Raw genomic sequence first — 13,034 nt, forward strand, 5'->3', positions numbered from 1 at the left:
AGTGCTAGTAGCTGAGTATATTACTACAGATATCTTGTAAACTTCAGTGCCAGATCATGTGGAGAAGTTAAGAGAATGCTTTCATCAGCAATACTTGTAGATATCAGCTTAGTTAGAATCCAGTCACTTCAATGATGTCAATATTTGTATTGCAAACTTTTCGCATGCCTCACGAAATATACTAGTGGCGGAAAGATAACAAAAGATAAACGTAAATCGTCAATCATGTTTTATGTGGAGAACCTTGAAGAAATTTCTAATTAGCTGTATCAGTAGATATCAGCTCTCTAAATACACAACTACTTGAAGGATGTCAATATTTTACCTCAAAATTAATCATATTTCACAAAAGGTACTAGTAGCGACAGATTTCTTGGTTTCTCAAGTCCCGGATCATGTGGGGAAGCTAAGAGAAAGTTTACATCAGCAATTTTAGTAGATATCAACTATATATGAACCCAGTTACTTCGATGATGTCAACATTTGTATCCCAAACTTGCATTATATTGCACTAAAAGTGCTAGTAGCTAAAGTTATCACTACAGATATCTTGGCAACTTCAGTGCAAGATGATGTGGAGAACCAAACAGGAAGTTTATTTCAGCAATATAAGTAGATGTTAGATAAATAAGAATCCATTTTCTTCAATGATATCAACATTTCTATCCCAAACTTGCATTATATTACATAAAAAGTACGAGTAGCTGAGTATATCACTACAGATATCTTGGTAACTTCAGTGCCAGATCATCGGACGGAATAGATGTCTTCGAAATTTATAAAAGAAACGGCACACTGACGGTTTTTATAAGATATGACTAATTTAAAATGCATAATGATAGTATTAATCTGCAAGTAGAGATTAAAAGTATCATATTCCTATGAAAGATAATTTGACTAGCCAAACAAAAATACGAGATTGTATTCAATTTTTTTTTAAATGCATTCAATACATTAATTTTATTTCCTTCAAATTAATATTTGTAATTTAGCCAGTTCTAGAAGTTACGTACCTTTACTCACATTGCAAGTCAGTTAGTCTAGTAGCTAGCTTTACTCACATGTCGTAACTAGTTACTAATAGCTAGCTTCATTCATATTTAAGTCAGATACTAGTAGCCAGTTACTAGTAGCTAACTTTACCCACCTATTTTAGCCAGTTACTAGTGGCCAACTTTACTCACTTGTCGTAGCCAGCTACTAATAGCCAGTTACTAGTAGCTAACTTTACATATCTTCTAATGAAAGCAATAACCCGTGAAAAATTTCGAGAAAATTCTTATTGAGAGACAGAAAAGAAAAGACGATGAACAAAAAGCGAAAGAGGCGTGGAAGAAACAGAGAAAAAAAGAAGAAAGCTAAAGAGGAGAAAAAAGTCAGGAAGCAGAAGGAACGAGAGATGAAAAAAATGTTAAGAAAATAAAAACAAGAAAAAAAAAGTTGCAAAAAAGATGGCCAAAAAACGAGGGAACACTGAAACTTCTGAGAGTGATGAGGAACCTCCAATAGCAGACAGTGATGATGAAGATTGATTGCCTTTACCCGGCACTTAGGGCCATGAGCAGTGAGGACTCTTTATCGTGCCAACCCCTACCCTGACACGGGGTCTCGGGTATTAAGGTCTCTTCCGAATAACCCGCAACTTTCACTTCAAAGTGCCGAGCGCCTGGCGAAGAAACAGTTGCTACCTATTTTTAGCTCACCTGAGCTGAAAGCTCAAGTGAGCTTTTCTGATCATCCGTTGTCCGTCGTCCGTCTGTAAACTTTTCACATTTTCAACTTCTACTCAAGAACCACTGGGCCAATTTTAACCAAACTTGGTACTAAGTATCCTTGGGTAAAGGGGGGTTTAAATTGTTAAAATAAAGGGCCAAGTCCCCTTACAAGGGGAGATAATCAAGAAAAGACAAAAATAGGGTGGGGTCATTAAAAAAACCTTCTTCTCAAGAACCACTGGGCCAAAATAGCTGAAACTTTTGTGGAAGCACCCTGGGGTAGTGTAAATTTTAAATTGTAAAAATCATGACCCCCGGGGGTAGGGCGGGGCCACAACAGGGAATCCAAGTTTTACATTGAAATATATAGGGAAAATCTTTAAAAATCTTCTTCTCAAGAACCACTGGGCCAGGAAAGCTGAAACTTATGTGGAAGAAAGCATCTTGGGGTAGTGTAGATTCTAAATTGTTCAAATCATGACCCCCGGGGGTAGGGCGGGGCCACAAAAGGGAATCCAAGTTTTACATTGAAATATATAAGAAAAATCTTTAAAAATCTTCTTTTCAAGAACCACTGGACCAGAATAGCTGATACTTATGTGGAAGCATTCTGGGGTAGTGTAGATTCTAAATTGTAAAAGTCATGACCCCCGGGGTAGGGCGGGGCCACAATAGGGAATGCAAGTTTTACATTGAAATATATAAGAAAAATCTTTAAAGATCTTCTCCTCAAGAACCACTGGACCAGAATAGCTGAAACTTTTGTGGAAGCATCCTGGGGTAGTGTAGATTCTAAATTGTTCAAATCAAAACCCCTCGGGGTAGGGCGGGGCCACAATAGGGAATGCAAGTTTTACATTGAAATATATAAGAAAAATCTTTAAAAATCTTCTCCTCAAGAACCACCGGACCAGAATAGCTGAAACTTTTGTGGAAGCATCCTGGGGTAGTGTAGATTCTAAATTGTTCAAATCAAAACCCCTCGGGGTAGGGCGGGGCCACAATAGGGAATGCAAGTTTTACATTGAAATATATAAGAAAAATCTTTAAAAATCTTCTCCTCAAGAACCACCGGACCAGAATAGCTGAAACTTTTGTGGAAGCATCCTGGGGTAGTGTAGATTCTAAATTGTTCAAATCAAAACCCCTCGGGGTAGGGCGGGGCCACAATAGGGAATGCAAGTTTTACATTGAAATATATAGGAGAAATCTTTAAAAATCTTCTTCTCAAGAACCACAGGGCCAGGAAAGCTGAAACTTATATGAAAGCATCCTGGGGTAATGTAGATTCTAAATTGTAAAAATCATGACCCCCGGGGGTAGGGCGGGGCCACAATAGGGAATCCAAGTTTTACATTGAAATATATAGGGAAAATCTTTAAAAATCTTCTCAAGAACCACTGGGCCAGGAAAGCTGAAACTTATGTGGAAGCAAGCATCTTGGGGTAGTGTAGATTCTAAATTGTACAAATGATGACCCCCGGGGGTAGGGCGGGGCCACAATAGGAAATCCACGTTCTACATTGAAATATATAAGAAAAATCTTTAAAAATCTTCTTCTCAACAACCACTGGACCAGAATTGTTGATACTTATGTGGAAGCATCCTGGGGTAGTGTAGATTCTTAATTGTTCAAATCATGACCCCCGGGGCTAGGGCGGGCCCACAATAGGTATTACAAGGGGGAAATCTGGTAAAGAACAGCATGGCCAAAGTTACTCAGGTGAGCGATGTGGCCCATGGGCCTCTTGTTTATCGACTTAGGTCAGTCGCGTCGAATAATATTCGAATCTTTGTAAAAGGATTATATTCATTCAATATAATATTTATCCAAAATTAACAGGATTATCTGTAATTTATGTGTTAATTAATTTTTTTAAATTTTGTTCCCGCTCAAAATATCGTATGTACCGGCATGGGGACTCGTAAAAGCCGAACATGTGCTTTTGAGGGATCAGCATGTGAGTTTTTATAATGGATCCAGTTTACAGAGATATTTCTGATAATTATCTCAATGCTAAATTTCGAGTCCTATCTCTTTCTATATAACTTTCCCGTTTCTACACAGTCAACAGTTATATGATACAGACCTACTGTCACCAATTTAATTAAAGTCATCTGTTGAAATTATTTTTAACATCATCACACCGGAATACACAATTTTCCTCCTGTGCAAGACTTTCTACCTAGCAGGAGGTGTCAGATGGGGACATGGTATAAAAATAGTTTCGTAAAAATGTTTCTAGACATCAAGATACATTTGTAGAGCGATAGCCTGATAAAAGAAGCTAATGCTGGATGATTTATGGCAAAATATGACATATTTTTAGACTCCCAAATCTAAAATCTCTTTTGGCGAGTCCAGGTTTATTTCAGTTTGAATTTTAAGGGTTTTTATAATTGATCAATATTTTCAAAACTTGTTAAATTAGAATTTCGTTTTGATAGCCTAGTAATCGGGAAGGTATGAGGTTTACTATGAAATACTTTTTTGACGGAATTTACACCACACTGAAAGAGATAAATTTATTAACTAGACCATCAATCCTAGTGATGAGTCTCTGGTACCGTATACATTACAGAAAAGGGGGCATGATATTTCACTGCAAAGATTGTTAAAAGCTAGAGGGGTTTGATTTTAAGAGGGTACGTTGTTCTGCATTTTCCTGTTTTCCGAAATCAAGTTGGGAATAGTGCTTTACTAAGTGACCCGGGGAGTTGCAATTTCAGCAAAAAATTTTATATTTGTGCTGACAAGTTTTAGATAAATGGACTATTTCATTACTGAAGAAATATGTATTTACATTTCTATGCATATTCAAACGACGCATTTTAGTGATCAAAGCATGTGAATATCACGTTTTACGAAGAGTTGATGTTCGGATAACTGAATTGGATTCTTCCTAAACAGGCTGAGTCTCATGGGGTATTGTTTTCATCATGGCGTGATATAAACAAAGAAATTCTCGGGGGATAGAGTTCATACAATAAGTAATTATCAAAATAAATACCGTGTATGAATATATTTCCCACACATGTAGTTGTAATTTTGCTCGGTTCAATCGTTCATCTGCTGGTGTTATTCTGCAGAGCAAGGTCGTTATTGCCAGAGCGATTGTCCACTGGGCTGACCAGTCTGCCATATTACCCTATCCAATCCTCAATCATCTGTGAGATTCATTATTCTATTCCATGCCTGGTGTCTCCATATGAGTGAAAAATTCTCAAGAGGGACGTTAAACAACAAACATTCAATCAATCTATTCCATGCCAATATCTTTAAAAAATAAGCAATTTTGACCACTTCCTGTTTGGCCGGATTTGACGTCATTCGACCTCTTTTTGATGGTCACACTAGCTGCTACTTGTTATTTTAAATAACTTTGCTTCTTTGATGTGTTACGAATTCTCAATACTTCTTGAGCTATTGAGAGAGAAAAATTTCGGCCCCTCTAGACCCCTTATTTTTGGGGCCAGCCCCATTTCGATGATATTGTTTGAAAGATTTTGTAATTCTGCACTACTTTTGTTTTGAATGTTTTAACAAAATATTTTCAAGTAAAAAGATATTGTAGAAAAAGTAGAAATTTTGAATTTCTCGATATGCCTTTATTCGGGCCAAAGCGAGCGTCGGCGTGCAGCAATTCCGTGAAAATGAAATACGTTTGTCATATTTACATATTTTGTTCTGTTCTTACATTGCTGAAAATCTCAAATTTTTATCGTAAGCCGGAGTGAAAAATTCTCGAATGGGACGTTAAACAATATACAATCAATCAATATCTTAAGCCTTTTTTGAGAAGTGATGTCATCAAAAAAATATATATATACATGTATGTCTAGATTTTTTAATGTTGTATCAGACTTGAAAGTTTCATGAAAATCGAGCGAGCCGTGTCCGAGAACTCAAGTGCACAAAATCGGTAAGAAAAAGAAATAATAAAAACTGTTTGAAAAGAAGAATAACAAGAAGAATAACAAGAAGGTCGTCCGCTGAAGACGGAAGACCTTAATAATAATAGTGAAAAAGAAACAGAATAATGAGAGGGTTTTCCGCTGAAGACGGAAGACCTTAACTACTGTCCTTCAATCCTTTCTACCGTGAAGTGCAATGGGGATGGTACACGTCTATGAAATATGGAGTTTTAGAATAGTTTTCAAGCTCAAGTCCATTTAAACAATACATCAGTAGCAGAGCAAACATAAACCTCCAAAAATATCAGAGATGGGATCAGGTGTCATGGAGGAATGATCATTCCCTGCCGACCGTTGACACCCCCGTCTGCTGAGCAGCTCTTTGTCATAATCCGGAAAAACGGAAAAATCCGTATACAATTCAGTGTGTAATTATGGCCTAACAATTAGTATGAAAAACGTCAGTCATCATTTGAATTATGGGATATTCTACCTTAGCGCTTGACAAACAACAAAATTAAAAGGGTAAAATTATTGCATTTTACTATACCAAAGCGCACTTCTTTATTTTCACTCAAATGTATTAACAAGTTAAAGCGTTTATATTAGAATAATTTGCAGATTTCTTTTTTCACTCAAATTAGCTAGATCATTTTGATGAATGAAAGATAAATTTATCTTCAATAAATGTCTGACAATCTAGACTCGTGCAGCGCTCCTTGACGTTTTTTTTATAAAATCAAGAAGTAGATACAAGCTTATTATCAGGAGTGAAGAGGAGCGTTGTAAATCATAATTATCAGGGATCTCAGAAAGTATATTGTTCATATGAACTTATAAACTGCAATTTAAAAAAAATGCTAGATCATTTTCGAAATGGTCTGATTCTTAGCACATCAATTATAAAACTCAATAAATCTGCAGAAATTTAACTATCTAAAAATGAGTAATTTTCGACATAGTCTATTAAATAATGCCCAGGAATTGATGATGATATATTTGGCATCGAATCCTAAGTTCCATTACCAATCATTATCGCTCGCGTGGCGCAGTGGTTAGAGAGTTCGCTTTAGAGCCGTGAATAAAGAGTTAAACCTTATGTCACGGGTTTGAATCCCATTGTGGGACTTGCAGACCGTATAAACCGAGGTCCCTTGTCGTAGTAGCTCATTATAACCATGCAATTAATTCTCTGTTAAATACCCAGGGACAAAGAAGATGTTTGAAGATTTTTCATTGTCTTTAAAGCCCGGCCCCATACCAAAACCTCAAAACCAGGGGCCATGAAATTCAAAATGTTGGGAAGGGGAACCATTGCTAATCACTACTATGCATTTATTTTGCTTGTTTAATTTCCCAAGTGAAAACAATATTTTCAAAGGAAAAATCCCTTTTCACTATTAAACGAATAGATTCGTCTACCAGAACACCTGGCCCTGGGGCTACAATTTTTTATAATTTTGAAAAATGCACCCTTACTCACTAATACGATTTTTATGTTTTGTTTGTATGTGTCTCTCGAGAATTTTTCACTCATATGGAGACGCCACCACTTAACGGTAGAGCGCTGCAAATTTTGTCCTATACTCGGCACTTACGGCCATTGAGCAATGAGGGATCTTTTTCGTGCCAGCACCTACTGCGACACGGGACCTCGGTTTATACGGTCTCATCCGAAGGACCGGTCTCCACGTCCCACAGTGGGATTCGAACCCGCGATGTAAGGATCAACTCCTTACTCCGCGACTCTAGAGCAGACGCTCTAACCACTGCGACACGGTTTTTAGGTCACCTGAGTCACCAAAATTAATGCAATTTTTTAAAATCTTCTTTACTCCTGGACATCAAGCATTCAAACTGTTGGCATGATTGTAATAAGCATTGAGCCCTCTACCAAAATTGGCTGCCTCTTCCAAAATTGTGAATTTAATGGCCCCTGGGTCAGGGGTTCTGGTGTGAGGATAGGGGCCCTATTTATTATGTAGTGAAAATGCATTAATTCTTTGAAAATCTTCTTCTCTACTCCTGGGTATTAAATAAACTAAGTACATAGTTATGATGAGCAAGAGTGCCTTTTCAGAAATTGTAAATTTCAAGGCCCCTGGATCAGGGGCTCTGGTGTTAAGGCGGGGCTCTATTGATTATATAGTGAAAATGCATCAATTCTTTGAAAATCTTCTTCTCTGCTCCTGGGTATTATTTAAACAAAGAAAGTGCATGGTTATGATAAGCAAGAATTCCTCTTCCAAAATTGTGAAATTCATGTCTCCAGGGTCAGGGTTCTGGTGAAAGGGGGGGGGGGGACTCTATTGATTATATAGTGAAAATTTCTTTCAAAATATTTTTTCTGCTACTGGTTATAAAGCAAAGAAACAAGTGTATAGTTATGATGAGCAAGGGTGCTTTTACAAAATTTTTAAAACTTGTGGTCCAAGGGGTTCTGTTGTGTCTGTGAGGGGATGGGGCTCTATTGATAATGTAGTGAAAATTGGGTGAATTCTTTGAAAATCTTCAACTACATGTAATTGCATAGTTATGATGATGAGGGTACCTCTTCTAAATTTGTAAATTTCAGAACCCTGGGTCATGGGTTTTGGTGTTCTGGAAGGGCTATGTTAAATAGTGAAAATTCATTATTTCTTTGAAGATCTTCTCTGCTCGTAGGCATATTGGAGGCAAACACAGTAAAAAGTTTTAATAAGCAAGGGTATTTTTAATAGAATTTTGAACATCTGGACCATTTAGTCAAGTGTCTTCAGGGTCAGGGCTCTATTAATTTGTATTCTACTGAGAGTGAAGTTATTCCCCTTTGCCATTCATCACTGTAGATAATGTATTTGAAAGGTTAATAGAATAAGAGAATTACGCAAGAACATTTATTATATAATACAAAAAGTACTTTCTTAGTTTAAATGATCTGGTAGACTTGGAAATAATACATGAATAAAAATGAAACAAAAATAACTTATCTTTTTAAATGTTCTTCAAAGGCCAAGTGAGGTCAATGTGAGAGGAAATAGACATTTATTTAAAAGTCTGCATGGTAATAGTGATAAATGGGGGACAGATAGATAGATACTAGAACAATAATTTTGTTGCTCTTAATCGTACTATTTTTCTTGCATTTTTGCAACAAAGCTTCATTTATCAGTTTATGGATCCTCTAAATTGTTGTACTCAGGTGACCGTTAAGGCCCTTGGGTCTCTTGTTTTTTACACAATTGTAGGTATATACATTAAATACAAACTAAACATTTGACGTCTATATATGATACCTGAATCATATGAACCAAAAGTTTTAACCTTCATATTTTCCTTCTAAATGAGGTCAATGTCATATTATGAAGCACATGCGCAAAGAGGATACAATCGTTGTATTTATGATATTCAAGGATAGGCAGTTGACATCAGTGCTCAAGAAAAATGTCATTGAACACTTGTTAACTAATTGTCGAATTATTGTAGAGCAGTTTTACGATGTGTTTAATTATTGTACAGCGATTTTACGTCGATTTATTGTAGAGCTATTTCCCGACATATTAGATAAATGGAGAGCTGATTTACAATTTGTCAATTATTAGTTTGAACCTATTTTCTCACCCAGGAGTCAGGCTGTTAGAGGAACGATTTCTGCAGCACTTTAATATTTTTAAGCACTCTAAAGGTTCCATTTTTTAAAAAGAAAAATGAAGTGCAAATTGACAAACAATGGTATAAAGGTAAGAAAGAATTGTATTAAAGTATGCTCACCAAGATTTTTAATAATTTCTTGAATAGTTTGAAGCAATACAAAATTCATCATACCATCATACCCCTAGAAACTACCCCATATAATATTGTCGGTTATGTGCAGATACCCGATGGACGTGGTCATAATGACACGAGAGAGCGTAGCTCCCGAGTTGTCATTATGACCACGGCCATCGGGTATCTGCACATAATCAACAATATTATCTTGGGTAAGTGGTTTGTACCATAGTTTTCAAAAAATAATCATATCTAAGTTTACTTACGAACTTTGACTAATTTGCGTTATAAAAATGTGCTTGATTTGAATGATTTCAATTCGGACATCTTATATATACGAAAAAAATCAAATCAACAAGATTTGATTTTTCGTATATATTAAACGTCAGAATTAAATAATTCAAACATTTTATGAACTTACTGAATTTCTTATTTTTACCAAATACCTACTCTCCTTGTCCATGGTGGAACTTAGGGCCTTCGTTTTAGCAGATATTGTAAATATTTAACAGTGTTGAGGAATTTGTACATTTAGAATAGATGCAATCTAAAACAGTAATTTAAGTACATTTTTGGATTTTATGTACAAAGATTACAAGAGCGATAATGAAATCAATTAAGAGATACCAATGATATCAATACCAAACAATATTCTCAATACTAAGCAAATGTTTTCCTGGTCATGAGAAAAAATCTACAATGCAAGTTTTCAATTGATAATGATTATCTAATGCTTTTTTGTAATTCATAATTTTTTCCCACTTTAATTTGGTATATCTAGTCTGGATTATTGTTAGTTCCCTACCGGTGAAACTGAAGGTGACTATAGGCTTTCATACTCCTCCTCGTCTGTCTCTCCGCCTGTCTTTCAGTCGGTCCCACTTGGTTTTCCGCACTTTTTTTCTAAAGGCTTGCAGATATTGAGCTGATTTTTGGTATGTATCTGTATCTTAATGTGTTACAGATCAAGTTTAAATTTCGTTTCGCTTCAATGATTTTTAGGGAATTATGGCCTTTTTAATGTTTAGCGGTTTTCTGCACTTTGGTTTTAAACGCTTCCAGATATTGAGCTGATTTTTGGTATGTGAGTTTACCTTGATAAGTTATAGATCATGTTTGTATTATGTTCCGCTTCATTGTTTTTTTTGTGTTTTTTTTTTTTTTAAGTAAATTACGGCATTTTCAATTTTTAATGGGATCCAGATTACACTTGCCGATAGGGGACTAGTATTGTTAATGCAGTACTCTCAGAATGCTTGTTTGATTTAAAAATTGTGGTTAAATTCTTTGAAATGCTCTTTTGTCCCAACTCGATGGGCGGAGTTTATAGAAAGTGTGAGTTATGAATAGATAACTTACACTTTTACAAAACGAATTCACCTAACTATGGTACGAGAAATCATGGTGGTGTTAGAATCCCATTTCATTCCCTCACAGCTGCAGTGGGCTGAGTTGACCAGCTTAGCTGGGTACATATCTTCTGTGGTAGAATGTACTTAATATAGCTTCACACAAGTAAGTCAGAATACAATTTCACTTAATGTTTTATTTGCAAACAAGTAATTACAACAACAACAAAAAATGTACGATAAAATGTAAAGCCCCGTATCAACAACATTTCTATAAGTAATTAACCCTTTAAAAAGTTATTGAACATGAATATCATATAAGAACCGAATCGGTACGGAGATATAAACAAGAAATGCAAGTATTATTCGAACAAACAAATAGCACGTTTTGCCCTAGAAAAAGAATTTATGTAAGAAACTGAAATGACACGGAAAATTGTTGCTTGATATTTGTAAACATCATGTAATCTAACAACAAAGCTTTATGATAAACGTGATGACTATCTTTTCAATCGTCAAAGTCCGGCCCTTACTTATGCAGCAATATACCCTTAACACCTACATACGGGGTTTATATCTTTCAGTTGATTCGATACGCCAGAGCATGCTCTACGTATGAATAAGGACGAGGTAAGTTATTGACAAACAAGTTGGTGAAACAAGAATATCACCAGTCTCGTTTAAAGTCACCATTTCGTAAGTTCCATGGTCGATAAAATGACCTTGTCAGCAAATACAATCTATCATTAAGTCAAATGCTGACTAACTTTTTTCATACTAATTGTTACCGTTCGCGGTAGTTCAGTCGGTAGAGCGCTCGCTCCGTGATCGGGAGATCGTGAGTTCGAATCTCGGCCGCAAGTGACCAAAGTCGATAAAAAAATGGGTAGCAACTGTTCCTTCGCCATGCGCTCAGCACTTTGAATTGAAAGTTGCGGGTCCTTCGGATGAGACCTTAAAAACCGAGGCCCTGTGTCACGGCAGTCGTTGACACGATACAGATCCCTCACTGCTCAATGGCCCTGAGTGCCGTGTAAAGGTCAAAATTTGAAGCCCTTCACCGGTATATGGTAAGGTCTCTATATGAGTGAAAAATTCTCGAATGGAACGTTAAATTCTCGAATGGGACTTTAAACAACATACAATCAATCAATCATACTAATTGTTAGGCCATTATTTACACACTGAATTGTCGACGGATTTTTCTGTTCTTTCCCGATCATGACAAGGAGCACACGGCTGGTGTGACCGGTCGGCAGGGGATGCTCACTCCTTCATGGCACCTCATCCTACCTCTGATATCAGAGGTCCGCGTATGCTCTGCTCCTATTTTGTAATGTTTAATTGACTTTTGAGCTCGAATACTTTTCGTTATCTCCACATTTCCATGTAGTGAATTTATCGATTCCATGTGTATAAATAGTGACGATATAGTTTCCAGGTGACATTTAGACGCATTCGTCTTCTTTGACAACACAAGAATTAAAAATCCAAATGTTGATGGTTACCAAGAGATTTAAATAAACATGAATAGGTAAGAATAAAACATCTTTTTTTATATATATGTTTACTTTAAAAAACCTTAGAAATAATACTTTATACTAATATTTAATTTAGTGAAGGTAGAGAAAAAATAAAGCATACTGAATACAGCTTACACCACTTATATTGAAATCGCTTATTTTGAAATAAAAATAAATCCCAAGTTAAAGCCTTTTATTTTCTTTGCATTAAAATAATAATGAAATCGGCTAGTTTGAAATATCGCTTATGTTGAAGCCACTGATCGGCCCCGAGAGGTGATAAAGGTTTTTTTTTTTCATAACGGTTATGTTGAAGTACTCCCTGGCGTATGCCTGACTGACCGGTTGATATACAAAGGTGTGAATTGATGTTCTCACCTTATGAGTTTTTAACAAAAATTTATTCACTGTGGAATTCTTTGTTTTCACGTATATGCGACAAGGGACCTCAGTTTATACGGTCTCATCCGAAGGACCGGTCTCCACGTCCCACAGTGGGATTCGAACCCGCGACGTAAGGATCAACTCCTTACGCCGCGACTCTAGAGCAGACGCTCTAACCACTGCGCCACGGGGGCGACGTTTAGGCGAGGTAAGGTGAATGACGAAAACGATGCATTTTAAAAAATCAGCTCATTGAGACAAAAGGGCTACATCATGGATATCAGGTAGTGCACGTTAGAATACAAAAATAGGAAAGAGGCGTGTCGACCCCAGATTTAAAAAAGAAAAAAAAAATAGAACGGAGGGGGGGGGGGATCCAGCCCCCAAGTGCCTGTGGGTTG

The sequence above is a fragment of the Saccostrea echinata genome, unplaced genomic scaffold (assembly GCF_033153115.1).
Source record: "Saccostrea echinata isolate AGI-Se365-2 ecotype Australia unplaced genomic scaffold, CSIRO_AGI_Sech_v1 ptg000006l, whole genome shotgun sequence".
Taxonomy (NCBI): Eukaryota; Metazoa; Mollusca; class Bivalvia; order Ostreida; family Ostreidae; genus Saccostrea; species Saccostrea echinata.